Source organism: Gymnodraco acuticeps, unplaced genomic scaffold (assembly GCF_902827175.1).
Source record: "Gymnodraco acuticeps unplaced genomic scaffold, fGymAcu1.1, whole genome shotgun sequence".
NCBI classification, from domain to species: domain Eukaryota; kingdom Metazoa; phylum Chordata; class Actinopteri; order Perciformes; family Bathydraconidae; genus Gymnodraco; species Gymnodraco acuticeps.
The window spans coordinates 79,130-95,217 of NW_022991930.1; the positions used below are offsets into that span (position 1 = coordinate 79,130).

At 42.7% G+C, this 16,088-nt stretch overlaps 1 protein-coding gene across 1 annotated transcript in view; it reads right to left on the reverse strand.

Annotated features, from left to right (window-relative positions):
* sema4c (sema domain, immunoglobulin domain (Ig), transmembrane domain (TM) and short cytoplasmic domain, (semaphorin) 4C) overlaps nt 1–15,642 on the reverse strand; it is a gene marked incomplete at its 3' end in the record, with an annotated part of 94,624 nt that extends 78,982 nt beyond the window's left edge. The window contains 1 exon segment of the mRNA XM_034200236.1: nt 15,091–15,642.
* Between the last annotated feature and the right edge of the window lie 446 nt (nt 15,643–16,088).

A 16,088-nucleotide genomic window follows, 5' to 3' on the forward strand; every position in this document is an offset into this window, starting at 1 on the left:
CACACACACACACACACACACACACACACACACACACACACAGTACCTTTGTGAGTCGGTCTTATCAGTCTGTGTGTGTGTGTGTATCTTAATCTTCCAACTTAGACAAACCCAGCAGTTTCCAATAAACGCTGTTAAGAGCTCTATCTGTCAATGCAGACACACACACACACACACACACACACACACACACACAGAAAAGCCCACACACACACACACACACACACACACAAAGAAAAGCCCACACACAAACACAAATACTAGAGATATATAATTAATAAGACTAAAGGGGATGCAGACACAAAGCACTTAGACAAAGGCGCATCCTTTCTTTCTCCCTCCTCGCACACACACACACACACACCAAGATGCATTCAAGTTACCACACACACATGCAGACACAAAGAAACAGCCACACACACTCAGATAAAGCAAATTCACAGACACAAAGAGACACACACACTTTTAGACACAGAGGAAGACACACACTGCGACAGACGGCGTGACGAGCAACACAACCCTCATGCGCTACAAAGTGCTGAGGCAGCATGCTGCGATGGCGAACGCAGCTCTAGAGAGGACGGTTTTGTGCGATAGACAATACGGGAGACGTTCAGCAAAACAGCAGCTCTGTGGAACAAAGCATGTGTCCATGCAGCTGCAAAAGGGAGGACTCACACATGAACACACAGGACACAGCAGAGCGAACACACACTCACACTGGTTGATAACTACTAAGAGTGTGAACATAATAGAGATGTGTCTAAAAGTTACTTGGCACATTAAAGTGACTCTCCCACATCTGAATATTACAGAGTTTTAGCCAGAATGACTCGGGATAAAGATATTCATACAGCTGCTAACTGTTTTCGCGGGTAAGCTAACGTGGGTAAGCTAACGTTGACGATATACACCTGATAGAGTTCGACTTCCTGCCTGTAAATAACAACTTCCCTTTACCGTAAATCCATCAAGTGTTGACAATGACTATTGCAGTTAGCTCGATAGCTCACATGTCAGTGTCACCCATGTGTTTGGTAAAGGGATAAAGAAACATGTAATTAACCTGAGGGAAGCCATTTTTCATGCTGGTTCTAATTACCATTTATCACAGCAGCTCAGCGTTGTTTCAAAGTGTGTATCTGTTATCCTAAAACACTAACTGGTTGACTTCCTGTTGAACCTGGGGTATCAACAGTGACATTGTTATGGTATTGGTATTGACAACTACATTTAATTACATCTTTAACATGATATCCTTATTTTTAGACAACATACGCATCCTCTCTTTCTTACATATATTGATATATATAATATATTAATTTGTTTTATTGCTTAGAATAAGATGAAAAGACTACAACAACCTATTATAGCTAGCAAAAATACTGAAAACAGCTAGCCTGGCCCTGTCTAATATCAAACAGACAGTATAAAGCTCAGTAGCAATACAAAAAAAATACATAATAAACCCTAATAAAACTAGAATTCTTGTTTTTACTTCTGATTTAGTATTAATCTGTCCCTTTAGAGTCTCTGACTAGAGATGAACACAAAGGCAGAGAGTACAGGCACAGTCAGCAAAACATAAAACCCCACCCATCTGCTGCCAGGCTGAGTGTCGGGGATACAGAGAAAGACACACACACACACACACACACACACACACACACACACACACACACACACACACACACACACACACACACACACACACACACACACACACACACACACACACACACACACACACACACACACACACACACACACACACACACACACACACACACACACCTGCTCGTACTCACACAGAGCAGCTAACTTAATTTCAAAATCAATTAATTAAAAAGCGAGGCCCTTTCCCACAGGGAGTGAAAGACACATTTGGGGAATGTAATCCTGGTACACAAATCAGAGCTGTTCAGCAGCAGAGATATGAGAGGACAGGATGGATGGAGGGACGGAGGGATGGAGAGTGGACGGTCAATGAATTTTAAAAAGAAAGGCGAAAAACTCGCTCCAATTTGACACGACTCCTGTGCTACCCTACTTTACTCTACTGCTTCTCCTGTTTTATCCATCTATCCATCCATCTATAAGACATAAGAGAAGAAAATGCACAATCAGCAGAGAAAATGAGCATGATGGAAAGAGTATATATTGTGTGTGTGTATGTGTGTGTGTGTTCGGTGTGTGTTTTAGTTGGGTCTCATCAGCCGCCCTCACTCCCTCTCCGTCTCTTTCCATTAGTTTTCAGATTATTGATTTTCTGACGCCTTGAAGCAGAGGGGGGCTCAGTGTGTGTGTGTGTGTGTGTGTGTGTGTGTGTGTGTGTGTGTGTGTGTGTTCTCAGCTGCTGGTCTAACCTCAGGCGAAAAAAATCATAATAAAGAGTTTGCCTTTCTCTCCTCCCTGGTGTTCCTAAAAAAAGACTCTGCCTAATAGGTACAGAGAAAAAAAATAACACTGAGATAAACTGTTCCATATGCCACGGGGGTGTGTGTGTGTGTGTGTGTGTGTGTGTGTGTGTGTGTGTGTGTGTGTGGGGGGGGGGGGGGGGGGTGCATAAGCACTTTTGGCACGCAATGAGTGAATGTGTAAGTACAGGTGAGGGTGTGAGAAAATGTTCTTAGCCCATTTATGTTAGCAGTGTGTGTTTATGAGAGAGTGTGTGTGAAAGCATGAGTAGTGAAAGATATGTTCAGATCCTTTCCTCAAGGTTAAGTAGCAAACAACAATCACTACTTATTGAAAAATGGGGTATTTTCTAATATTTGTTCTGGTAAATGAAACTTTTGCAACTTTGTATTTGCTTCAGCTGAACTTGATTACATGTTCCACAACAACGACTGGATCGAGGATTTTGACCCAAATCTTTTACAGATTTTCTTTCACCACATGAACCATTTAAAATCACATTGGATTAGCTCTCTTTGCTTAGCTAGCTATTTTGGAGATATGGTTGTAATAGGAAAATAATGGTATATGTTAAAATACTCATGACATATCACATAAGTAATAAAACACAAGTATACTGTTATACAATTAACTCAAGTATTGAAAGTAATCTCCCTCTTGCTGTTAATATATATAGTGCAGTAGAAGTATAAAGAAGGATACATCTCAAGTTGTGTACCTCAGTTTGTGTGTGTGTGTGTGTGTGTGTGTGTGTGTATATCTTAATCTTCCAACTTAGACAAACCCAGCAGAGTTTCCAATAAACACTGCTAATAAAGTCTGGCAAGAGCTCTATCTGTTCAATACACACACACACACACACACACACACACACACACACACACACACACACACACACACACACACACACACACACACACACACACACACACACACACACACACACACACACACACACACACACACACACACACACACACACAAAGAAAGGCCCACATACACACAAATACAGACACACACACACACTAGATATATATAATTAATAAGACTAAAGGGGGGGGGGTGTGTGTGTGTGTGTGTGTGTGTGTGTGTGTGTGTAACAGACTGCATGTGGAGAGGTCTATTACCAACATACACCGAGAGCACTGCAGTGGGGCCTGGAGGTAGAAAAGAGAAAAAGCCAAAAAGCAAAAGATGACAAAGATTGAAAGAGAGAGAGAGAGAAAAAGGTGAAAGCCAGGTAATTGTTGACTGCTGCTCTTATCTGGGTTTCTCAGCGCTGTTGTCTGGGCTGCCCGGCTTCTTTCTCACTTTTCAATCTCTGTCTCTCTCTAGGAGTTGACTAAATCTGGCAACCCATATACGTTTCTCTTATTTTTTTCTCATCTCCCCAGCACTTGTGTTCTCCCCAATCTCTGTCTTTCTCGTCTTTTATCTACTTTCTGTCATATTACTGTGGCCTCATCCCATTGAGCGTCTCTTTTCCCTCCTCTCTTCAGACGACATGCAGAGAGCAGTGGACTGGAAAAGAGCAGCAGGAGGGGGCGGGGGGGGGGGGGGGGGGGGGGGGGGGTTGTGCGGCTAGCCAGGGGTCAGAGGTGAGTCTGGAGCAGGAAACGGGTGGGTGATGGGGCAAAAACAGACTCCCCCTCCCCAGCACACTATCCAGACCAACACCTCAACAACAGGACTATTATAGCTGCAGCTGCTGATACAGCTGGACTCAAAGGAGACTCAAGGTGAGGCCAGTAGGTGCTTCAGAGCTACCACTAATAATCCACCATTGTGCTAAAATAGTGATGATGTTTTTGATACAAGTGGGTAAGTTCAGAACTGGAGAAAGTGAATCAATAAAGCTGTATCCTCAGCAGAAAGGGTTAAGGCGATTCCACTGCCGATACCACATGTATTTATAGTTCAGAGTTGGATTTCACCTGATGATATTACCACCCCGACACCTCAAAAATGTATATACTGCGTATATAGTGACTACACAGTATGCATTGGTTCTCCAGCTACTTTGACTGTTACTGTCTTCAGACTACCGAAATTGTTGAGGTGCCCTTGAGGAACTTAATGCAACATAATGTTGGATATGGTATTTTGGGATTTACCACCCTTACAGTTTCGTACACTCCAATGTGGTGAATATGGAAAGCTGTACCACAACGTATCCTGTTGTTATGGTGACATTACATCAAAATAATCAAAAACTAGCTAGTTGAAAACTTTGCTAACACGGTTTAATATCAAGCAAGAGCAACATCACAAGACATAGTGGACCAGCTAATATTACTAGCCTGGTTTGTTGCCTCCGTCCGTCTTCCTCCAAGCTAGCAGTGTACATACTAAAACTCCCTAACAGCTAGCAACCTCCGAATCGTGGCAGCAAAGCTAACAGATCTAACAACTTACTAGTTTACAGCATGCTTTGGTTAGCAGTAGTTAGCGGTTAGCGTTATTTTAGCACCAAGTTAAGCTTTTCGGTCCATCAGTAAACTCCATAAACCATTGAAAGTGTAGGCAGGGAAGTTGGGGCACAATAAAGGCAAAACCATAAAACATTTTCTTAATCAAATAGGATACAATATTACCAAAATCAACCTTAACAAAGCCTTACAAACTTCTCCCATGATATTGTACACCTGCTTACCAAGTTGCGTTAACTTCCATCAATTGAACCACAAGGCTGACAGAGTGCCAGTTATGACAAGATAGTACTTTATAGATAGAGTAAAAAAAGCAACTATATTCAAATTCATTGCACGGGTTTAACGATCAGCAATTAGTTGCAGTTTAGCAAACCACCAACAGATAATTGGCTATTAAAGGGTACACACCCACCTGCTCCTGTTGATCTGCTCAGTGGTCAGCAGTAGAAAGCTCTGGTTGTACAAGGCAGCTCCAACTGTGAAGCTAGGAAGTGTGGGCAGTGCTCTGCTTATTACCATGAAGCCATTATAACATTGCCATTAAAGCATAGTTTCCACCTTGTATGTCCATATCATGATCAAAGTCTGATATCCCAATTATGTTTTAGCATTTCCTGCATGTGGTATTTTTTTGTATTATCGCTTTTATCGTGGGGAATATGCACAGCAGGCAAGTCAACATAAACAAACAGCAGGTTCAGACTGTGTTTACGTTTAATTCAAGGCAGAAAAAGGTCTTTGGCAACACCAACAGTGACAGGTTACCACGTTGCAGCAAAGTTAGCATCTGCTGTAAACAATGCATCTTTTCTTTATCTACTAGAGATAAAGAAAAGAAGCAGTGAGTCTTTATACGAGGATCCATGCGGCAACATCTGATTCGTCAGGGGGCAAGGTGTCTCACTCCTCCTTATCGCACTTTAAATTGTTTTCTATAAATCAAGCTGGCTCTTTACTAAGACATCTCCAATGAAACCGTATTTCACACATGGTCCGCCACCCTCCTCACACTTTTCCAAAAGGTCCCCATGGTACTAGAAATAAGTTGCTTGGTAGTAAAAGCTACACTGCTCTAACATTGATTTTGCAACAGTTAAGGGTAGCATAGACTTCCCAGGACTCATCAGAAGAGTTTCATTAGTAACTGCAACGCTAAGTTAACTTTTAATTTCCAATTAGAGGTGCTACACTGAGTAAACACCTGTGTGTTCATTGAGGGAAGTGCTAATGACTATCTTTGATTTTCCTATAGGCCTAGATGACACTCAGCTATACGCAAAAGTAGTTTCTCAACAGCTACGAAGAAAAGCTACTCCCACACTGAGCTTTAAGAGAGCAGCCATGTAGGGGCCCTCCTGCTGCCGATAAGCCTGCGCAGGCCCCTCTGTAGTGCCTGCCCTGCAGAGAGGCCATTAGCCCGGCTGCAACTCCTTCCTGGATAAGCTGCAGCTTACCAGCCTGAGAGCTGCAGGGCAACTTTTTATTGTCCTCTCAAAACTTTATGTGTGAGTGCGGGGCGATAGCTTGGGAGGCATTGTGTGTGCTGTGAGGCTGCGTACAGTATGTGTGTGTGTGTGTGTGCTCAAGCTGTGCGCTCCCGGCACTTCCTGCCCACTAACGACCAGTCCCACGGTAGGGAGGGCGAGCTCCATCGGACCAGAACAATGCCAAAAAAAGGCTGTCATAAAAACAAACTAGCATGCTCTGCTTAGCACGGGCAACAGGAGGGTAGGGGCCTGCTTTCCCCTACACACACACCCACCCTACTGCCCTCTGCATCATTATACACCCACACACACTCATTTACACACACAATCTCAGATATCCAGTCAATGCACCACTATTTTTGTTGTTATATTTTGCTGGTGGCTCATATGCATACTACCCAGGACACAAACAGCTAAATATGCATATTTCTCTATGCAAAGTACACATAAACACACACACTTACACATAGCAATGCTGCCACTGACAGTAAACAATGGGAACCTCTGCATTCACACTGGGTCCAGACAGCTTTGACGTGTCACCAACAATTCCAGCGGTCCTCTGAACACAAAAACGCAGCGCAGACGGCCGAGCCAGAAAACATCTGCTGATTCGGGACAAACAAAACAACAAGCAGCAGACGAACAGGCACGTCGGGGGCCTCGGAAACATACGGAATACCTTACACGGTGCCCCCGAAACACAGTTGGATCGCTGACAAGGGTTTTGGCCGAGCATATTAATATCTCTCTCCAATCCAGCTTTACAATTTCAACCACTGCCAGGGATGGGCAGAAACAGGAGAGATAAGTCCAGCAGCTGTCTGAAGAGAAAATGACTGGACAAGTATCAAATATGATGAAGATTTCTCTCCCTGAGTCTGTATTTTGACTGAGGAAAAAAGAAATGATGCATTGCGAAATGTTGATGCTCTAAAGAAAAGATTTAGCAAGAAGATATGATATTCCTGTAGTGACAACTCATTAAAGAATGACTTCAAATGTGCTTTTGTGGTGAGAAATAGACAAGATTGGTACCACTCTCATGTTTAAATATTGGTGTCTGTAAATGCTACTAGTATACAAACTGTAGTATCATATAATGTCCTTTGTTTTCTGTCATGTTTGTATTAATGTTTGGAACTAATTGAAGCAGGTCACCATTGTAAAAGAGGTCTATGATCTCAATGGGTTTTATCTGTATAAATAAAGGTTTTGAATTGAATTGAATTGAAGTGCAAAATGTTTTAGCTCGAGCTAGTTTAGCATAATGTTTCCTCCTACTGCAGCTCCATAACGATTTCTATATTCCCATAACTATGATATTGAATTCAGATCTTTATGAATCAGCACATTCCCCATCCCTCACTGCCAAATGTACTGTATTCATATGTATTGATATACAGAGTTGTCATCACTTTTAATGATTTTTTACTGCTCAATGAAGAGTAAGAAATCCATTCAACCTCTCAAAACTCGATGGCCTATTTTACATAAGAAACTTGGATGGAAAACAAGTTATTGACAGATGCATACACAGAGTGCAGAGCAATATAGAGAGAGTCAGTTGAGAGAGCGGAGGAAAGGGGGGGGGGAGACGCTGGCGGGCAGCAGATGGCCAATAGTGGTCAGCTGGTAACAAACAAGCAGGTCAGGGCTCTCATCCACCTCCATACTACACTCATAAATAATGCATATGGAGCTTCTTCTGAGGACCTCCAGAGTCATATAGGCAGATAGACGGTGTGTCGTGCAGAAGAGACGCAGCAGTAGGGCTGCTCAATTAATCGTATTGTAATCGCAATTACGATTATGGCCTGCAACGATTACGAAAACAACGTCATCGAAATAAAACGATTTTTTTAAGATTATTATTATTATTATTATTTTTTGGTTTTTCAGTTGAATTATACTTAAGGTTCAGGGTAATCAACTGTTAAAAACATACTGGTCAAAAAAAATTCTCCAATAAATTGATGTTTTCAAAGTAAATGGATAATCGTTTTGAATTGATATCAATTATTGACCCAAATAATCGAGATTATGATTTTTGCCATAATCGAGCAGCCCTAGAAGAGAGCTTTATTTGGTGGCGTGGAGCTCTCCAATCTGTTCATTTGTTTCAGATAACAGTGATTAGATGTGTCTGATGCCTCCCACCATGCACTCAGACTTTCTTTAAATGACATCGATCGGCCCGACGGGGGGGGAGGAAATTAAAGGTCAGAATAAGAAAAGCTTTGATAAACACAACTTTGCAAGAGCATCCAGTTCTACAGACTCGCCTCCAGGAACGTCAGCATGCACCATATTGGATTTTCCACCAGCCTACATTTCCTGGAAACACTTTTCCTCCCTCAGGCCTTATTTATTTATTGATTGGCTCAAAGGGTGGGGTTTCATCATTCATAGCCGGGTGACAAATATCTCTTACCGCTGTGCGCTCTGTATTCTGAGAGTATTGCTTTTTGTTGGTGATAATTTCATTTTTGACGACATGGTTTTATTTAATTTAGCTGAATTGATCCGAGAGAAAGATCCCTAAGGGTGATGGAGCTACTTTCAACGCCACTGAAAGGATTATACTACTCTTTCCGAGCATAGTTTCCATTCACAATGGGCTGAATATGCACTTGTCTCTTCAATGAAAGTTGAGCTATATAAGTGGTAGCGCTTACACTTTGGCAATACAGAAATGACCTCATTATGCTACTTGAATTCAGCCGAAACAGGAGAGAGGAAGAGGGGAAAAAAATATGTGCGTATGGTGAGAGACACGGCGGATGAGAGGGAGAAGCTCAAAGGAAAGAGGCTAAGTTGCAGAGGAGAAAAAGCACCTCGTCTCGGAACAACTGCAATCACAGCCGCTGCCAAAAGCCTCTGAAAGCATCTTCATCTTCATCTTCACTGCCTGATGGAAACTTTGCAACAGACCTCAAAGACATTGACGGGCTGCTGGAGGTTGTGCAGCGTCATGACTGTGTTTGCTTTGCCTCGTTCGGAATTGTTCTCGTATGGCCCTTCTGCAGCACTTTAACATCAATAAATTATAGCGGCATCAACTCTGAGAGATTAGAAACACTCCTGTAAACAAATGAGCCAAGAGGAGTGGGAAGAGCTCAAGGCTCTGCAAGTAAAGAAAAATCAGCAAACATCGTCACCACTTTGACAATCCATATATATCGCATTTAGGAAAAGCGCTGCACATAAAAAGAAAGCAGAATAAATAAACACCCGGTGAATACAACATCTGAAGTGTCATAATTACAACGTGACAACATAAAGTCTACTTTGCACTAGGGCTGCTCAATTAAATCGTAATTAATTAATTACGATTTTGGCTTGCAACACTTATGAAAACAACATAATCGAAATAAAACGATTATTTATTTTATATTATTATTTTATTATTGGTTTTTCAGTTGAATTCTATAAAGTTCAGGGTAATCAACTGTTAAAAACACACATTTTAATAAATGGAAGTTTTCAAAATAAATGGATAATCGTTTTTAATAATCGTGATATCAATTGTTGACCCAAATAATCGAGATTATGATTTTTGCCATAATCGAGCAGCCCTATTTGCACACTAAAATATCTAGATTTGTTAAGTGTTCCCGGACCCATTGTCCAACAGTGCAGCACTCACTGTGTTAAATCACTGGGAAAACATTTCTCATTGTGAAGCTAAATTAGCATTGCCATTTCAAATCCTTTTGACAAATGTCCTTTGATTCGCATATTGTAGAATTTCCTTCATGCATAATTGTTCAATCATCGGACACAACAATCAACAGCCCTGAATTTCCCCTCTGGGATTAATACAAGTGTGTCTGTCGTGCTTTCGAACAATACACATCACAAAGTGTGTGGAGGGACGCTAAAACTGATAACAAGGAATAAGCAAAAGGTTACAGATGTACAGCTCTGGAGTAATTCCAGTGTCCGTTGAATTCCAACACAGAGAAATGATGTCAGTGTTTAAAGAATAAAACAAAATGTTCATTTTACTCAAAGACATAGTAAAAGCAGAGAAACTGATAATGCTGCAGTGATCTCTTAATGCATTTTTATCCATTTTGTTTCCATAGAAACGGCAAATGCATTGTCACACACACATTTCCTTGTGTTTCTTGATTAACAGCCTTTGCCTGTCTTCTATGGGCTGTCAAATTGGTGAAAATGTGTCTTTATTTGCTCACGTCTGTCCACTTTGCCACCGCACATTTCATCGAAAAGAGAGATTTAGCTTCCGGGCACAACAGAATGGACTGTTCTCTTAGTAGAGGTAGAACTTTGTTGAATAGCAGATGGTGGAGGGGGAAAAGGTCAATGAAGCAACCTGAAAAAAGGGGGCCTTCTCGACACATTTATCCTCTGCAGGAAGAGAAATGAGGGCACATCACTGGAGGTTATGGAGGGAGGACAAGAAGCATCACGCTAGTTAGAGGAAGAAGGATGGAGGTTTTGGGTCTTAATTTGGACAAAAACGAATCAATGTATAATTTATTATGGTGGTAGCACAATACACAATTTGATGAATGTGCCGTTGACATGCTAATGTGTAAAAAGAAAGCCTAATGTGGTTGTGTGTCATTTAGAGAGCCAGACTTCACGTTCAAGTGTCGTTTCTTTAAGTCCCCAGCTGTGCACATATCACACCCTCTCTCAACACACACATATTCATACGTTACCTGGTTTATGTAGCTTATAGGGTTCTTAATAAAGAACTTTTAGGAATATTAACGCAGGCACATGCACACAGGAAGAATCAAAACATAAGACCCCATAAGACTTTGACCCCGCTCCCTGCCAAAGCCCATTTACCATCGTGTTCATGTAAACAAGCCTCTTCCCTTCCTTCATCTCTAAACATCAGCCTGTCCAGCCCAGCAGACCACCCCCCCCCACCCATCCAGCTGTTCCCCTACAGAACACACACACACACACACACACACACACACACACACACACACACACACACACACACACACACACACACACACACACACACACACACACACACACACACACACACACACACACACACAACACACACACACACACACACACACACACACACACACACACACACACACACACACACACACACACACACACACACACACACACACACACACACACACACACACACACACCATCTGCTTCTGCTCTCCAGATCTTGCATCTGGCCTGCCATGAACCATATCTCTGTTTGAAACAAACACACTTGACACACACACACACACACACACACACACACACACACACACACACACACACACACACACACACACACACACACACACACACACACACACACACACACACACACACACACACACACACACACACACACACACACACACACACACACACACACACACACACACACACACACACACACACACACACACACACACACACACACACACACACACACACACACACACACACACACACACACACACACACACACACGTTTCTGTTCTTGCAGCCTCAGAACAGAGAGGGCATAGCCAGAGATGTGAACTCCCTTCAACTCAGCAGGAAACAAAGCAAATACAAAAGCAAATCTGCTTCTGAAAAATAGTTGTTAAAGAAAAGAAAGGCAGATAGAGAAGGAATTAGATCGTTGCAGGAATGAAAGGGATATTTTGAAGAAAATAAACGTACTGTGGGAAGCTGGCAAGTCAACACGTTGCTCAGCGGAGGATGTGAAAAAAAAAGCTTCTCCGACCGTCAGAAATACACTATAGTTAGCTCATTCAAATCCATACAGTCCCGCAGCACCACAGCCAGCATGAGACACAGACTGAATGTTCTGTGCGTGTGTTCCTGTATGCAAAGCCTTTGTGTTGCATAATTAACAGAAATCATCGTGTTATCACGGGCATTTTACCGTGCATTCAGCTGCTCGCCACGTGGGTTACAGTATCCGTTGCATTGATGTGATGCATGTGACACAGAGATGACAATTAAACACACACACACACACACACACACACACACACACACACACACACACACACACACACACACACACACACACACACACACACACACACACACACACACACACACACACACACACACACACACACACACAGCAGACATCTGGCGCAGTGACAATGTAACAGCTATGATGCAATGTTGGCCCTTTGGTGTCAAAACACAGTTTACGTCACATGTGTGCACACATGCACAAAGATGAGCTGACACACAGTATGACGCAGATTGATAGTCAGGAAATATTGTAAGTTCATCAAGTGATGCACTTTAAAAAAACACACAAAATAATGTTATTTCTGGCTCCTAAATTGTACACTTGCAGCTTTTCTTTCTTTAAATGATATTACAATGAATATATTTTGGTTGAAGACTGTGAGTCAGACAAACTGAAACATTTGAGGAGTTTATCTCGGACTGTTGGAAACTGTGACTGACGTATTCAGACATATTAGGGACAAAAGACGAATGACTCAATGGAGAAAATAACCGTACATTTGATGAAAGTAATCGCCCTGTAGGCTACTGCAGTGAACCGCAGTGTCAAACACAACACCAAGAAAAGACCCATACAAACACACACATGCTTTGAGCAACTCTACTTAAGAAATTCTACATTTCTCTATCTTTCACTCAAATACATCGACTCAATATTTACCAAGCATAAGTTACAACTGTTTTAAGGTAAGGAAATGACTGTATAAGCGTGTGTAAGCTTGTGTGTGGGCATGATAGATGCGAGTGCTCCTTTGTCTGCATGACTGCGTACCGGTTAATTGTATGTGTGCGTGTGTGTGTGTGTGTGTGTGTGTGTGTGTGTGTGTGTGTGTGTGTGTGTGTGTGTGTGTGTGTGTGAGGAGCATGAAGAGTGTGTGAGGGAAGATGGGAAGAAGGCTGGCTGTCAGGATGTGGAGTCCATTGTTTGTCCGACAATGAAGAGATCGAGTCGGCAGGAGTCCTGTGGCTCTCTCAATGGAGGCATTAACATCTGGGGCCAGAGGGCTGCAGCATGTGTGTGTGTGTTTTAGTGTGTCTGTGTGTGTGTTAGTGTGTGTGGCTTTGTTGCAACTGCCCTGGATAAAACTGGATTTTCAGGGCTTTTTTTTCAGACTGGGAATAATGCACATGTCAGTAAGAATGCTTCAACAACCGAGCTACAGTAGACCACCAGTCTTGTATCATCTTCTCCTATGTATATCAAGGATTATGTCTTAGTCTCAAGAACTGGATTTTACAAATTAAAAAAAGGTGAGCAAAGTACATTTTAGGTGGGATTATCTCCGGCTACATCTCTCTGTACTGCAAATGTCAACTCCCTGCTCCATGCTAACACTGAATTCTACCAGTGAATTACTTGTATTCATCTTTTCAAACAACACTGTGACACGCATAATCCACCCGGCGCGTGCAAAAGAAACTTTACGAGAGAGTGACACAGGCAGAAAGTGGATCCTGAAGCACAGTAAATAAAGTCATCCTCCATCCCACGTGGCAATAACATGACTCCACTTCTCCCACAACTGTCTTTATTCCGCAGGGCCGTACTCCCCCTGTGCTGTCTGAGAGTTAACTGGCAGTGGCACCATCCACCTCGTAAAAAAAAGACAAGGAAAAGCAGGCAGACCCCCCACTCCCCCTCGAACCAAACACCACCTTTTAAAAAAAAAGAGAAAATCCTTGCTCACTGTCCAGCCTGCCTTCCTCCTCAGTAATTACAATAATCACTAAACTGAAGCTAATACTTACTTCATTAAAGCAGAGAGGGAATCAGAGGGGGGAAAGTACTCCAAAATATCTCAATTCAGTGGATTATTGTCACAGTTAGGGCTTAATTTTAGAGTGTCAGCTGAGCAAGCGGGAAATAGAAGCAGCAAGTCTGTCATGTATAACTTCTATGTGATGAAATGAGCTATTTAGAGCTCAGAAAGAGCTAAAAGTCTAACACGATTCATTCTAATTGAGGAAAATCTCCCTAACTCGTCTTTAGGTGGTCAATAGAAGTCACAAAGCAAGTTAGGAGTATTAATGTTATATTGTATTTATGCAATAGAAGAAGGAAAACACTATCAAGCTTCCTAAAAGTTTATTATAAGGCAAAACTGAAAGATATATTACAGGAAAAAAGTTAAATATACGAACTGCTTTTTCCCCTGGAGTGCATAGATGTAATCATGGCATGTTTCAGCACATCAGGAGTGTGATAGTATTAGTTGGGAGTATTAATGGAATATTATATTGATGCAATAGAGCAGGAAGAACACTATCAAGCTTCTTAAAAGTTTATTATAAGGCAAAACTGAAAGATATATTACATGACAAAAGTTAAATATACGAACTGCTTTTGCCCCTGGAGTGCACAGATATAATCATGGCATGTTTCAGCACATCAGGAGTGTGATATTACAGTTTCCCTACAGGGCTGTGATGTGGAGCAGTGTGCTGAGGAAACACTGAGAACCAGCGGAGTTGATTCTCTTCCAGCAGCTCCTGCCCGCAGTGCGCTGTGTTTACACTGCTAGAAATGGAGATAAAGTTGCATCGCATTGAGTCCCAAAACCCTGCAACACCTATAAGCCCCCGTCCACAGCACGCATTGTGTCGGGCGGCGTCCTATTACCAAGAAAAGGGGGCAACAGTTGGAGATCCGGAGACTCGCGATCATGTCTTGCACCTCTGCTTGCTTCGTCTACTTTTAATCCAGCCGCTGCAACCACCATTACGACAAATAAAGGGCTTACATTTACCTTATTATAGCAGGGATGTTTACGGGCTCCGCGTCCTGCGCTTTCCGCTCCGACGACAGATCCAGTATCCCTTTTCTTTCACCGTTATCTCGGATTTGTTTCTGAATTTGAGTTACAAATTATTCCACATTGCTCATCAATTTCAGATGAATTCGCCCGCTGGTTTTCCTCTCTTTTCCTTATTTCCTCTTGGTATTTTTTTAAGGTTGGACTATAAGGCAAATTAAGCCATATGATCCTGTCATTCAGTTTCTACACAGAGGAACTGGCTCTCCACGCAACTCCCTCCCAGGGCTTTGTAACACGAAACCAGAGGAGGAGGAGGAGGAGGAGGAGGAGGAGGAGGAGGAGGAGGAGGAGGAGGAGGAGGAGGAAGAGGAGGAGGAGGAAGAGGAAAAAGAAAAGAAACGTGAATTTAATCCACTATCTGGGACGAGCTAGATGAGTCTATCCGCCTCTGTGCGCTGAAGTTTCAGCAGTCCGTACCGACACATACCGTGGCGCTGCGTGTCTGTGCCAATCTCCACTGGAAATGCCGTGTGTGTATGTATGTGTGTGTGACGCTGCAGCGTGTGTGCGCCTCCTCCTGCAGTACGCATCGCAGCAGGGACCTGGGAGGATTTCAAAAAAGGCACGCAAACAGGTCTCCGCCCACTAGTGTCTGAACAAGGGCCCCGACATAGACGAGGGGCCCCCAGCAGCCATTACACAGCTTGATTAGGAGCGTTGCATTGTGTGAAAGTGAAGGTCTGTTTTTTGGCAAAGTGCTTCCCAACCTGGGGTCTGACCCGAGAGGTCCTTTTGAACGGGGGGAACAGGGTGGCCTGGCTTTAAAAGAGAGCATTGTTAAGGCCCTGACACACCAAAGCAACATTAAGGAACTAGTTTTGACTGTTGTGTCGCCTCACGTTTCCTGTGTCTTGTGTACAAAGTCGCATTTGAACCTGAACACACCGCAACAACTACAAAACATTGCCTTTCAAACACGTACTTCTGCG